Source organism: Adiantum capillus-veneris, chromosome 23 (genome assembly GCF_014529385.1).
Source record: "Adiantum capillus-veneris isolate H3 chromosome 23, ASM1452938v2, whole genome shotgun sequence".
In the NCBI taxonomy this organism is placed as follows: Eukaryota; Viridiplantae; Streptophyta; class Polypodiopsida; order Polypodiales; family Pteridaceae; genus Adiantum; species Adiantum capillus-veneris.
Window position 1 is genome coordinate 141,247,094 of NC_140953.1, and position 10,889 is coordinate 141,257,982.

The following is a 10,889-nucleotide window of genomic DNA, read 5'->3' on the forward strand; positions in this document are numbered from 1 at the left end:
ACAAAAGAGCCTTATCCTTTTAAAAAAAAAAAAAAAGGTTGGGTCTTACTAAACTTTCCCAAGGTTCATCTAAGGCAAATTACACACAAATGAAGACCCGCCACAGATCGAGGATGAAGGAGAGGAGCTCCATCCTTCAACAAGAAGACAAGGTATTAAGAAATGGTAAGATTACTGACAGTATCTTATTTAATTATCCTTTCAAAGTTGCTAAATGCATGCAAAGAATAAGGCTTAAGGATAATATGAACCTTGTTAATGATTCTTACAATGACACAAAAGAGTAAGCAAATGTAAAAGAAATGCATTTTAAATGATCAAAGTTTTTGTGTTATAAGACTCTCTTTTTATGTTTTGTGCACAAATTTTAAAGTATGCATACTTAGGATCATGTTTCTGGTGACTATGTCTCCCAAACACCAAGTAGACCTTGTCACTCTACTTTGGAAGTATAATATGGACTAAAAAGAGCAGACATGCTTGCGGCAGACAATGTCTCTCAAGCACCAAGTGGATTAGTCATCCACTCTGGAATGATGTCGTAGGGTAAAAATGGATCCTCTACTCGCTAAGACCAATGGACTAATGGGTGAGACTTTACCATCTCTACCTCATAGTCGAGGACGACTATGATTTCAAGAGAGAGGTAATGTCATAAAAATTAATATCTATCCAACCCAAATGATTTTCTCATATTAAACTGATCACTTAATGTGGGAGAATACACGGGAACAAGGGTTAAGATATAGACATGTGCTTATAGATCTATCGCAACACGGGGCCAATGGTTAAGGGGCCCAAATGAGAGATGGTCTATCAAAGAGCAAGGCTAACCAATGGAGCATAAGACCTTAGGGTTAGCTTCATTGAAGACCTCCAATAATGTGTGTAAAAGTCCTTTGACCTTTGACCTTAGGCAAGCTAGGGCTGAGCTTGAGGTGGGAACTCGGCCTAAGCTCGAGGTGCTTGTCCTGCTTGAGGTGCTTGTCGTGCTTGAGGTGCTTGACATGCTTGAGGTGCTTGATTAAGATGCTTGACTAGCTCCATGCTTGAGGTGCTTCACTTGCTACATAATTAAGGTGCTTGAGGTGCCTTGAGATGCTTGCCTGAGATGCTTGTGGGAACACCCCCTAGTTCAAGTGCTTTGTCATGCTTGATGACTAAGGGGCTTGCTCATCCAAAGTCAAAAAGATCCCTACAAGGAGGGGGGTGAGCCTACAAGGGGGGGGATGAGAGAGAACACACACACACACACACACACACACACACACACACACACACACACACACACACACACACACACACACACACACACACACACACAAGGGAAACCCCAGCTTGAAGAGGCATCAAGGACACTTGTCAAGTTCCTCCTCATGTTGCCCTCATGGTGTGCCTGAAGCCTATTGGTTGGCCACCCAAGGGGTCCAATGATAATTTAGGATATTTAATTAATTGATTTTGCATTTATCAAGTCCTATCTCCCAAAGGGGAAATGGGGACACTTGTCCCAAGGCTACCCCTGTTGCTTGTAATGGCTCCTGCTTGTGATTGTCTAGGCCTGGAGGGGTCCAATGAGCTTCAAGCATGAGCTACAAGGGGGGGTCGACCCAAGCAAGCTAGGGGGTTGCTTAGGGGTTATACTCACTGACACACACTCACAAACACTCTCATGGGGTGCTATGCAAAGTGCAAGAGCTCCATCTCCTTCTCGAAGCTCCTTGAGAAGTAGAGAGCCTACACCAACTCTCTTGGCTATGGAATGCAAATCCAACCAAGAGCTATGATACAATGCTTAAGCTTGCCATCTTCTTCTTCTCCATTACTATGCTATTATGTATGCTAGCAACAAGAGTATGATAAGTGAGGAACTAATTCTTTCTCCTATGAAATGTTTCTTCTTCCTCTTCCCTACCCTCATTCCCTGCTAGCTCTCTCCACCTTCGAAGGTGTTTGAGGTCTTGGGATTGAGGCCTTGGATAGTTAATGCTTTCTACAAGTGCATGTTATGCTTATTGTAAGAAGGCTAATGGTTTATTGCAAGTAGATTAATTGTATTGCAAGGTAGATTAATTATTGCTTTAAGCACAAGTTGATGCATAAAAGTATACATCTTCATGCCCTCAAATGATTTAGGGAACACAAAGATTAATGATGTTCACAAGTTCTTGATTGTTTTCAAGCTAAGATTGATTATTGAAATTATGCAAAAGCTTGGTGTGTGAACCTTCCATCTCCATATTGCCAAGGAGGTCTCAAGGAACACAAAGATTGTATTGTACCAAGTCTCTCTTAATGAGAGAATCTATAATACAAATGCCTTTTGGAGGGGGGACCGGCTCCACATAAATCCGGTCCTCAACTGTTGTCATATTCTCTACACTCTCTCTCTTGTAAAAGTATTGTTCATGCCTAGTTAATTAAGTGTTATGATAGAGTTGCTACAACCAATTAAGTTCACCCTCTATGCTCTCAAAATTGCTCACTCTAAATTCCGCTATTCTCTAAGTTCATAGGCCATTCCCATTACAATAGATCTATCTCAACACGGGGCCAATGGTAAAGGGGCCCAAAAGGGAGATGGTCTATCAAAGAACAAGGCTAACCAATGGAGCATAAGACCTTAGGGTTAGCTTCATTGAAGACCTCCAATAAATGTGTGTAAAAGTCCTTTGACCTTAGGTAAGCTAGGGCTGAGCTTGAGGTGGGAACCCGGCCCCAGCTCGAGGTGCTTGTCGTGCTTGAGGTGTTTGTCATGCTTGAGGTGCTTGATTAAGATGCTTGAGGTGCTTGACTGGCTCCATGCTTGAGGTGCTTGACTTGCTGCATGATTAAGGTACTTGAGGTGCCTTGAGAAGCTTGCCTGAGATGCTAGTGGGAACACCCTCTAGTTCAAGTGCTTTGTCATGCTTGGTGAGTAAGGTGCTTGATCACCTAAAGTCAAAAGCATTCCTACAAGAGGGGGGGCGAGCCCTTTTCCTAGGGGCTAGAGAGAGAACACCCACTCACACACACAAGGGAAGCCCCAACTTGAAGAGGCAGCAAGGACACATGTCAGGCCCCTACCCATGTTACCTTTATATGTTGCTTGAAGCCTATTGGCTAGGCTTCAAAGGGGTCCAATGATAAATTACATGAATTATCTAATTGTTTTAGCATTTATCAAGTCCTCTCTCTCAAAGGGGAAAGGGGGACACTTGTCCCAAGGCTACCCATGTTGCTTGTAATGGCTCCTGCTTGTGATTGGCTAGGCCTGGAGGGGTCCAATGAGCTTCAAGCATGAGCTACAAGGGGGGGTCGACCCAAGCAAGCTAGGGGGGGGTGCTTAGGGGGTATACTCACCCACACACACTCACAAGCACTCTCATTGTGTACTAGGCAAAGTGCAAGAGCTCCCTCTCCTTCTCCAAGCAAGTAGAGGTTGAGAGCCTACACCAACACTCTTGGCTATGGAGTGCAAATCCAACCAAGAGCCATGCTTCAATGCTTAAGCTTGACATCTCCTTCTTCTTCATTACTATGCTATTATGTATGCTAGCAACAAGAGTATGATAAGTGAGGAACTAGTTCTTTCTCCTATGAAATGTTTCTTCTTCCTCTTCCCTACCCTCATTCCCTGCTAGCTCTCTCCACCTTCGAAGGTATTTGAGGTCTTGGGACAATTAAAGCTTTCTTCAAGTTCATGTTATGCTATGATTGTGATGCATGAAGCTTTCCATCTTCATTGCATCACCTAGGTCACAAGGAACACAAAGAATGTATTGTAACAAGTCTCTCTTAATGGGAGAAATCATAATACAAATGCCTATTGGAGGGGGGACCGGCTCCACATAAATCCGGTCCTTAACTGTTGTCATGTTCTCTAAATTCTCTCTCTTGCAAAAGTATTGTTCATGCCAAGTTAACTAATTGCTATGATTATGTTGCTATCTTTAATTATGTCTACCCACTATGCTCACAAAGTTATTTCTTGAAAGTATTCTCATTAATTTCCGCTATTACCAAGTTGAATAGGCTAATTCCATTACATTGGTATCAGAGCATTTGGTTTCTCTTTTCTTGCTTAAGAAGAGAGGTCCTTAAGTAGCCTATAAATGGTTGATGTTGTTAATTATAATAGAGTAAGTGGAACTGGGATCTAATATCGGTTTTGTTAAGCCCACTATGTGGGGGATGGTGCACACCTCGGGAGCTTTGGACTTAATAATAGAGTCTTTTTAGACTTGCCTACATCTTTACCATTATTGAGCCATAAGAAGTCCGAAAGGAGCTAGCCCTTGGCAACTCTGCTATGTTAGACCTACTACTCTACTCTCTATAATTAACCACTTTGAGCCGTGGGTGTAGATACTTAAGAGCCGATTTTCAAAGGCTAAGAGGAGTGGCAACTAAGGTTTTGTATTGCCAAAGCATACACTAAGTATAAACATAAATTTTGTTAACATGGCTGACAATAATCAAGAGAGTAGAATGAACATTGATAGCTTTGATTTTGCACATGAAGGTGCTAATGATGATGCTCCCATGTTTGTGAATTATCTCGTCACTAGGTTGCAACAAACTATGGGCAACCCTGTTTTGCAAGCCGAAGTTACTCAACAACTTCGTGCTTATGGAATTTCCCTTCCTCTCCCAGAGGAGAGAGAGCTTAGGAGGCCTCTTCAAGAGACCCCCAAAAGAAGACTCTCTCCCATTCGAGAGGAGGAATCCAAAGAGAAACAAAGCAATGACAGTCTAAGTTCTTCTGAAGATGTGGCTCCACGAAGACGGTGGTCTAGACGATCGCCTACTCCTCCCAAGAGGAAAAGAGCAACCTATAGTCCTTCTCCTCATCACTCTGAAAGGCAAGAGAGGAAACAAAGGAAGAAAAGGGCTAGGAAGAGGTCACCCTCTTCTCCTTCTTCTTCACCTTCCTCCTCTTCCGATGAAAGTTATGGCTATTCTCCTAGAGAATACAAGAGGGGAGGACATCGCAAATCATTTCCTGCATGGCGAAGGTCACAAAAGCTAAAGAAGTTCAAGGAGGGAGGAAAGAGTATCTCTTTTCTCACCTACGATGGCACCTTTGGTGCTACCGACAAAGTGTTGGCCTTCATCCAGCAATTTGATGCGGCCTTTGGGGACGAGGGCTTCACAGAGTCCTCCAAGCTATGCCATGTAGCTATGCACTTCCAAAAATCAGCTCGTCAATGGTGGGCTAGCCTTCGTGGAAATGGAGAAGCCCCAAAGACATGGAAAACTCTACGAGTTTCCATCATGAAGCAATTTCTTCCAAGCGATACTAAAGATAAAGTTCTTACTGAATGGCGCGGCTTGAAGCTTCTCTCTCATGAGTCTATCAACAAGTATGTAGACAAGTTTTGGGATTTACATCTCAAAGCTACTGTCTTTCAAAAGATAGACTTTGCCAAGCAAAGACAACAATTCTGTGCGGGATTACCTGAAGAGATGGCCGAATACATCAACTCTCAACGGCCCGGTACTATTACCGAAGTAATCCACCACACCATAGTTGCTTCACGCATCAATTTCCATCAAGGGGCTAGACGTAATGTCAAGCCCATGGAAAACAAAGATAAAAATGATGCAAAGGGGAAATCCAATGCTCAAAATAATTCCCAAGGCACTTCCAACAACAACAACAATCGGTCCAAGGAGAAGGGAGTTTACAAAGGTAAAAACAAACTCTCTCCTGAAGAGCTTGAAGCTTTTCGCAAGGACCATAAATGTTTCAAGTGTGGGGAGCAAGGACATGGCTGTCGTTCTTGCCCCAAGAAGAATACTCGCAATGAGACTCCTAGGGCTTCCACCATCGAAGCTCCAAAAGAGGATGCTCATTGCAAAGGATCATCACTCTCCTATGCTTGGGGAAAGGTAAGAGAGCATGATGCCTTCATCTTGTTTGACCCTGGCTCTACTCTCAACTTCATATCAATAGAGTTGGCCACCAAGTTGGGCATTCAAGCTTTTGAGATGGGACATATAGTAACAGCTGATGCAACTTTCAAGGGACAACAAGCCTCCGTTACTCCCTTGATTGGGAAGTTGAGGCTTCATGTCCAAAGCTATGTCGACAAAGAAGACTTCTTCATCTCTCCTCTCCAACATCAGGATGTTATCCTAGGGGCACCATGGTTTGATCGCATGGCTGCCAACATGAAGTTCCCTGAAAGGAGAATTTACTTCACTTACAGGGGAAAGAACATGTATATAGATGCTAGTGAGCGTGGTCGCACTATTCCACTTGTAAATCCTCTTTCTTTTGATAAGTCATGAAGAGCTCAGTTTTTGCGTACATGATTTTTGTCAAAGAGTCTCCAAAAGATACTAATGTTTCATCAAATGTAAATGATAGGAATCAAGAAGAGTTAGACTTGTCTAATTTTCTAAAAGGATTCCAAGATGTGTTCATCGATGATATCCCTATGGACTTACCTCCAAAACGAGGGGATGATGACCATCGTATTGAGCTCCTTCCTGGAAGCTCACCACCTAACAAGCCTCCTTATCGAGTCTCACAAGCTCAACAAGAGGAGGTCATGAGGCAAGTACAAGAGCTGGTAGACAAAGGGATGGTGAGGCCTAGTTCCTCTCCCTTTTGTTCTCCAGTCCTTTTAGTGCAAAAGAAAGATGGTACATATTGTATGTGTGTGGACTATTGAGCACTAAACCATATCACTATCAAAAACAGATTTCTCGTACCTCGGGTAGAAGATCTGTTTGATAAGCTACAAGGCTCTACCTACTTCAGTAGGATTGACCTTAAGAGTGGCTATCATCAAATAAGGATAGTGGATGAAGATATCTTAAAGACCGCGTTTCGCACAACGTTTGGTCTTTATGAATATCTAGTCATGCCTTTTGGCTTGACTAATGCACCAGCTACGTTCAATGGTTTGATGGAGAAAATTTTTAGACCATATCGAAAATTCACTGGAGTGTTCTTTGATGATATCATCATCTACTCCAAGTCTTTGGAGGAACATAAGCAGCATCTCCAAGTGTTTTTTCAAGCATTGAGGGAGAACAAGCTTTATCTCAACCAAAAGAAAAGCGAATTCTTCCTTCAAGAGATTCAATATCTAGGTCATATTATCTCTCACGATGGTATTCGTATGGATCCATCAAAGTTAGAGGTAATAAAATCATGGCATAACCCAAGGAATCTACATGAGCTAAGAAGCTTTATTGGTATGTGTGCATACTATAGATGCTTCATAGAAAAATTATCTCAAGTAGCAGGACCACTTCACGACTTAACAAAGAAGAATGTTGAGTTTGTATGGACTGCTAAGGAGCAAAATGCTTTTGAAAAACTCAAAGAGAAGCTTACTTCCCAACCAGTCCTCGTGCTTCCGGATCTCTCAAAGCCATTTGAGGTCCAATGTGATGCGTGTGGTGATTGCCTTGGAGCGGTTTTGCTTCAAGAAGGGCATGCCATAGCATATGAGAGCCGAAGGCTCAATAGTGATGAACGAGTCTTGGGCATTTATGAGAAAGAGATTTTAGCTGTTCTACATGCCCTAAACACATGGAAGCACTACCTATTGGGGACTCCATTTATCCTACGAACCGACCACCAAAGTCTCAAGTATTTCATGACGCAAACCAAGCTTTCCGACATACAAATGAGGTGGGCAAATTTTCTTTCGCAATTTAATTTCCATATTGCTCACATAGCTGGTAAGCACAATCAAGTTGCCGATGCACTTTCACGATGACCAAAAGTTAATGCGGTGTCTATAGCTACTCACAATGATCTATCCTCTATGATAGATGAGTATGCTACTGACCCTGACTTTAGAGACATAATGTCAGCCCTTGCTTTGGGGAAGAAAGAGGAACCATTCACCTTGCAGGATGGTTATCTTCTCCATGGCAATAGGCTATGTGTTACCCATTCCCTTCGTGAGAAGGTTATGTATGAATCCCATGCTCCTCCATATGCAGGGCATAGAGGTATTCAACCTACTCTCCGAGGAGTAGAGACGTATTTCTATTGGCCTACCATGAAAGTGGACATACAAGAGTATGTTTCAAAATGTGTAGTATGCCAAAAGACCAAGTATGATAGAGGGAAGCAACCTGGATTACTCCAGCCATTGCCTATTCCAAATTCACCATGGGAGAGTATATCCATGGATTTCATCTTTGGATTACTCAAGTCTATCCATGGGAATACAGGAATATGGACAATAGTCGACAGGTTTAGCAAGCAAGCACATTTTATTCCTGTCAAAAAGACTATTAAGGCACATCAAATGGCAACTCTCTTCATATCTCAGATTTTCAAACACCATGGATTACCCACATCCATCGTGTCAGATAGAGATCCTAGAATGACCAGTAATTTCTGGAAAGGTCTCTTTGAAAATCTAGGAACAAGATTGAATTTCTCTTCGGCCTATCACCCACAAACGGATGGCCAGAGTGAGATAGCCAATCTTACGATACTCGATCTACTCAAGACTTATGTTACCGAAGTAGATCAACGCTCACAATGGGAAAAGTATTTACCTCTAGTAGAGTATGCCTACAATAATACTGTACATACTTCTACGGGGAAAGCACCTTTCGAGATCATAGAGGGAAGACCTAAAAGTCCCTTGCTACTCAAAGTACATGGGAAGATCTTCGCCGCCGATGACTATAGCCGTGACCTACAAGAATCTTTTCAAAAGATTAGGGAGGCTATAGCCATCTCTCAACAAAGGAAAAAAGCTGCTGCTGATAAGCACAGAAGAGCCTTAATGTTCAAAGAAAATGATTGGGTCTTACTCAAGTTTCCTAATGCTCGATTAAGGCAAACGACGGGCAAAAATCCTACGGGTCATCAAAAGTATTATGCTAAAATAGCAAAAAGATACTATGGTCCTTTCCAAATCTTGAAGCCCATTAATGAGACGGCTTATCAAATCAAGTTGCCCAACCATTGGCTTATACACAATGCCTTTCATGTAAGCCTGCTTAAGCCCTACAAAGGAGAGCCACCAACTGAACCAATTATTGAAGACCCTCCCAAAGTTGAAGACCAAGAAGAGGTGCTACAACCCGAAGCTATCCTTCGGCATGAAGACAAGGTACTACGACATGGTAAGATTATCCGACGGTATCTTATTAAGTTCAAAAATTATCCTTTTGAAGATGCTAGATGGATGCAAGGAATACAGCTTAAGGATAGTATGAACCTTGTCAATGCTTACAATGCTACATTAGAGTAAGCACATGTACAAATTTCTTTTAAATCACTCATGTTTTTGTCTTATAAGACTAGTCCTCTTTTTAAGTGTGCACAAATTTAACTAATATGCATGCTTAAAATCATGTTTGTGATGACGACGTCTCTCAAGCACCAAGTAGAATTTGTCACTCTACTTTGGGAGAATGAAATGGACTAAAGAGTAGACATGCTTGCGGCAGCTATGTCTCCCAAGCACCAAATGGATTAGTCATCCATCTTGGAAAGATGTCGTAGGGTAAAAAGGGATCCTTTACCCGCTAAGTACGATTGAATAATTACTAAGACTTTATCTCTTCTACCTCATAGTCGAGGACGACTATGATTTCAAGAGAGAGGTAATGTCATAAAATCTAATATCTAACCAACCCAAATGATTTTCTCATATTAAATTGATCACTTAATGTGGGAGAATAAACAGGAACAAGTGTTAAGATATAGATATGTGCTTATAGATCTATCTCAACACGGGGCCAATGGTAAAGGGGCCCAAAAGGGAGATGGTCTATCAAAGAGAAAGGCTAACCAATGGAGCATAAGACCTTAGGGTTAGCTTCATTGAAGACCTCCAATAAATGTGTGTAAAAGTCCTTTGACCTTAGGTAAGCTAGGGCTGAGCTTGAGGTGGGAACCCGGCCCAAGCTCGAGGTGCTTGTCCTGCTTGAGGTACTTGTCGTGCTTGAGGTGTTTGTCATGCTTGAGGTGCTTGATTAAGATGATTGAGGTGCTTGACTGGCTCCATGCTTGAGGTGCTTGACTTGCTGCATGATTAAGGTACTTGAGGTGCCTTGAGAAGCTTGCCTGAGATGCTTGTGGGAACACCCCCTAGTTCAAGTGCTTTGTCATGCTTGGTGAGTAAGGTGCTTGATCACCTAAAGTCAAAAGCATTCCTACAAGAGGGGGGGCGAGCCCTTTTCCTAGGGGCTAGAGAGAGAACACCCACTCACACACACAAGGGAAGCCCCAACTTGAAGAGGCAGCAAGGACACATGTCAGGCCCCTACCCATGTTACCTTTATATGTTGCTTGAAGCCTATTGGCTAGGCTTCAAAGGGGTCCAATGATAAATTACATGAATTATCTAATTGTTTTAGCATTTATCAAGTCCTCTCTCTCAAAGGGGAAAGGGGGACACTTGTCCCAAGGCTACCCATGTTGCTTGTAATGGCTCCTGCTTGTGATTGGCTAGGCCTGGAGGGGTCCAATGAGCTTCAAGCATGAGCTACAAGGGGGGGTCGACCCAAGCAAGCTAGGGGGGGGTGCTTAGGGGGTATACTCACCCACACACACTCACAAGCACTCTCATTGTGTACTAGGCAAAGTGCAAGAGCTCCCTCTCCTTCTCCAAGCAAGTAGAGGTTGAGAGCCTACACCAACACTCTTGGCTATGGAGTGCAAATCCAACCAAGAGCCATGCTTCAATGCTTAAGCTTGACATCTCCTTCTTCTTCATTACTATGCTATTATGTATGCTAGCAACAAGAGTATGATAAGTGAGGAACTAGTTCTTTCTCCTATGAAATGTTTCTTCTTCCTCTTCCCTACCCTCATTCCCTGCTAGCTCTCTCCACCTTCAAAGGTATTTGAGGTCTTGGGACTGAGGCTTGGGACAATTAAAGCTTTCTTCAAGTTCATGTTATGCTATGATTGT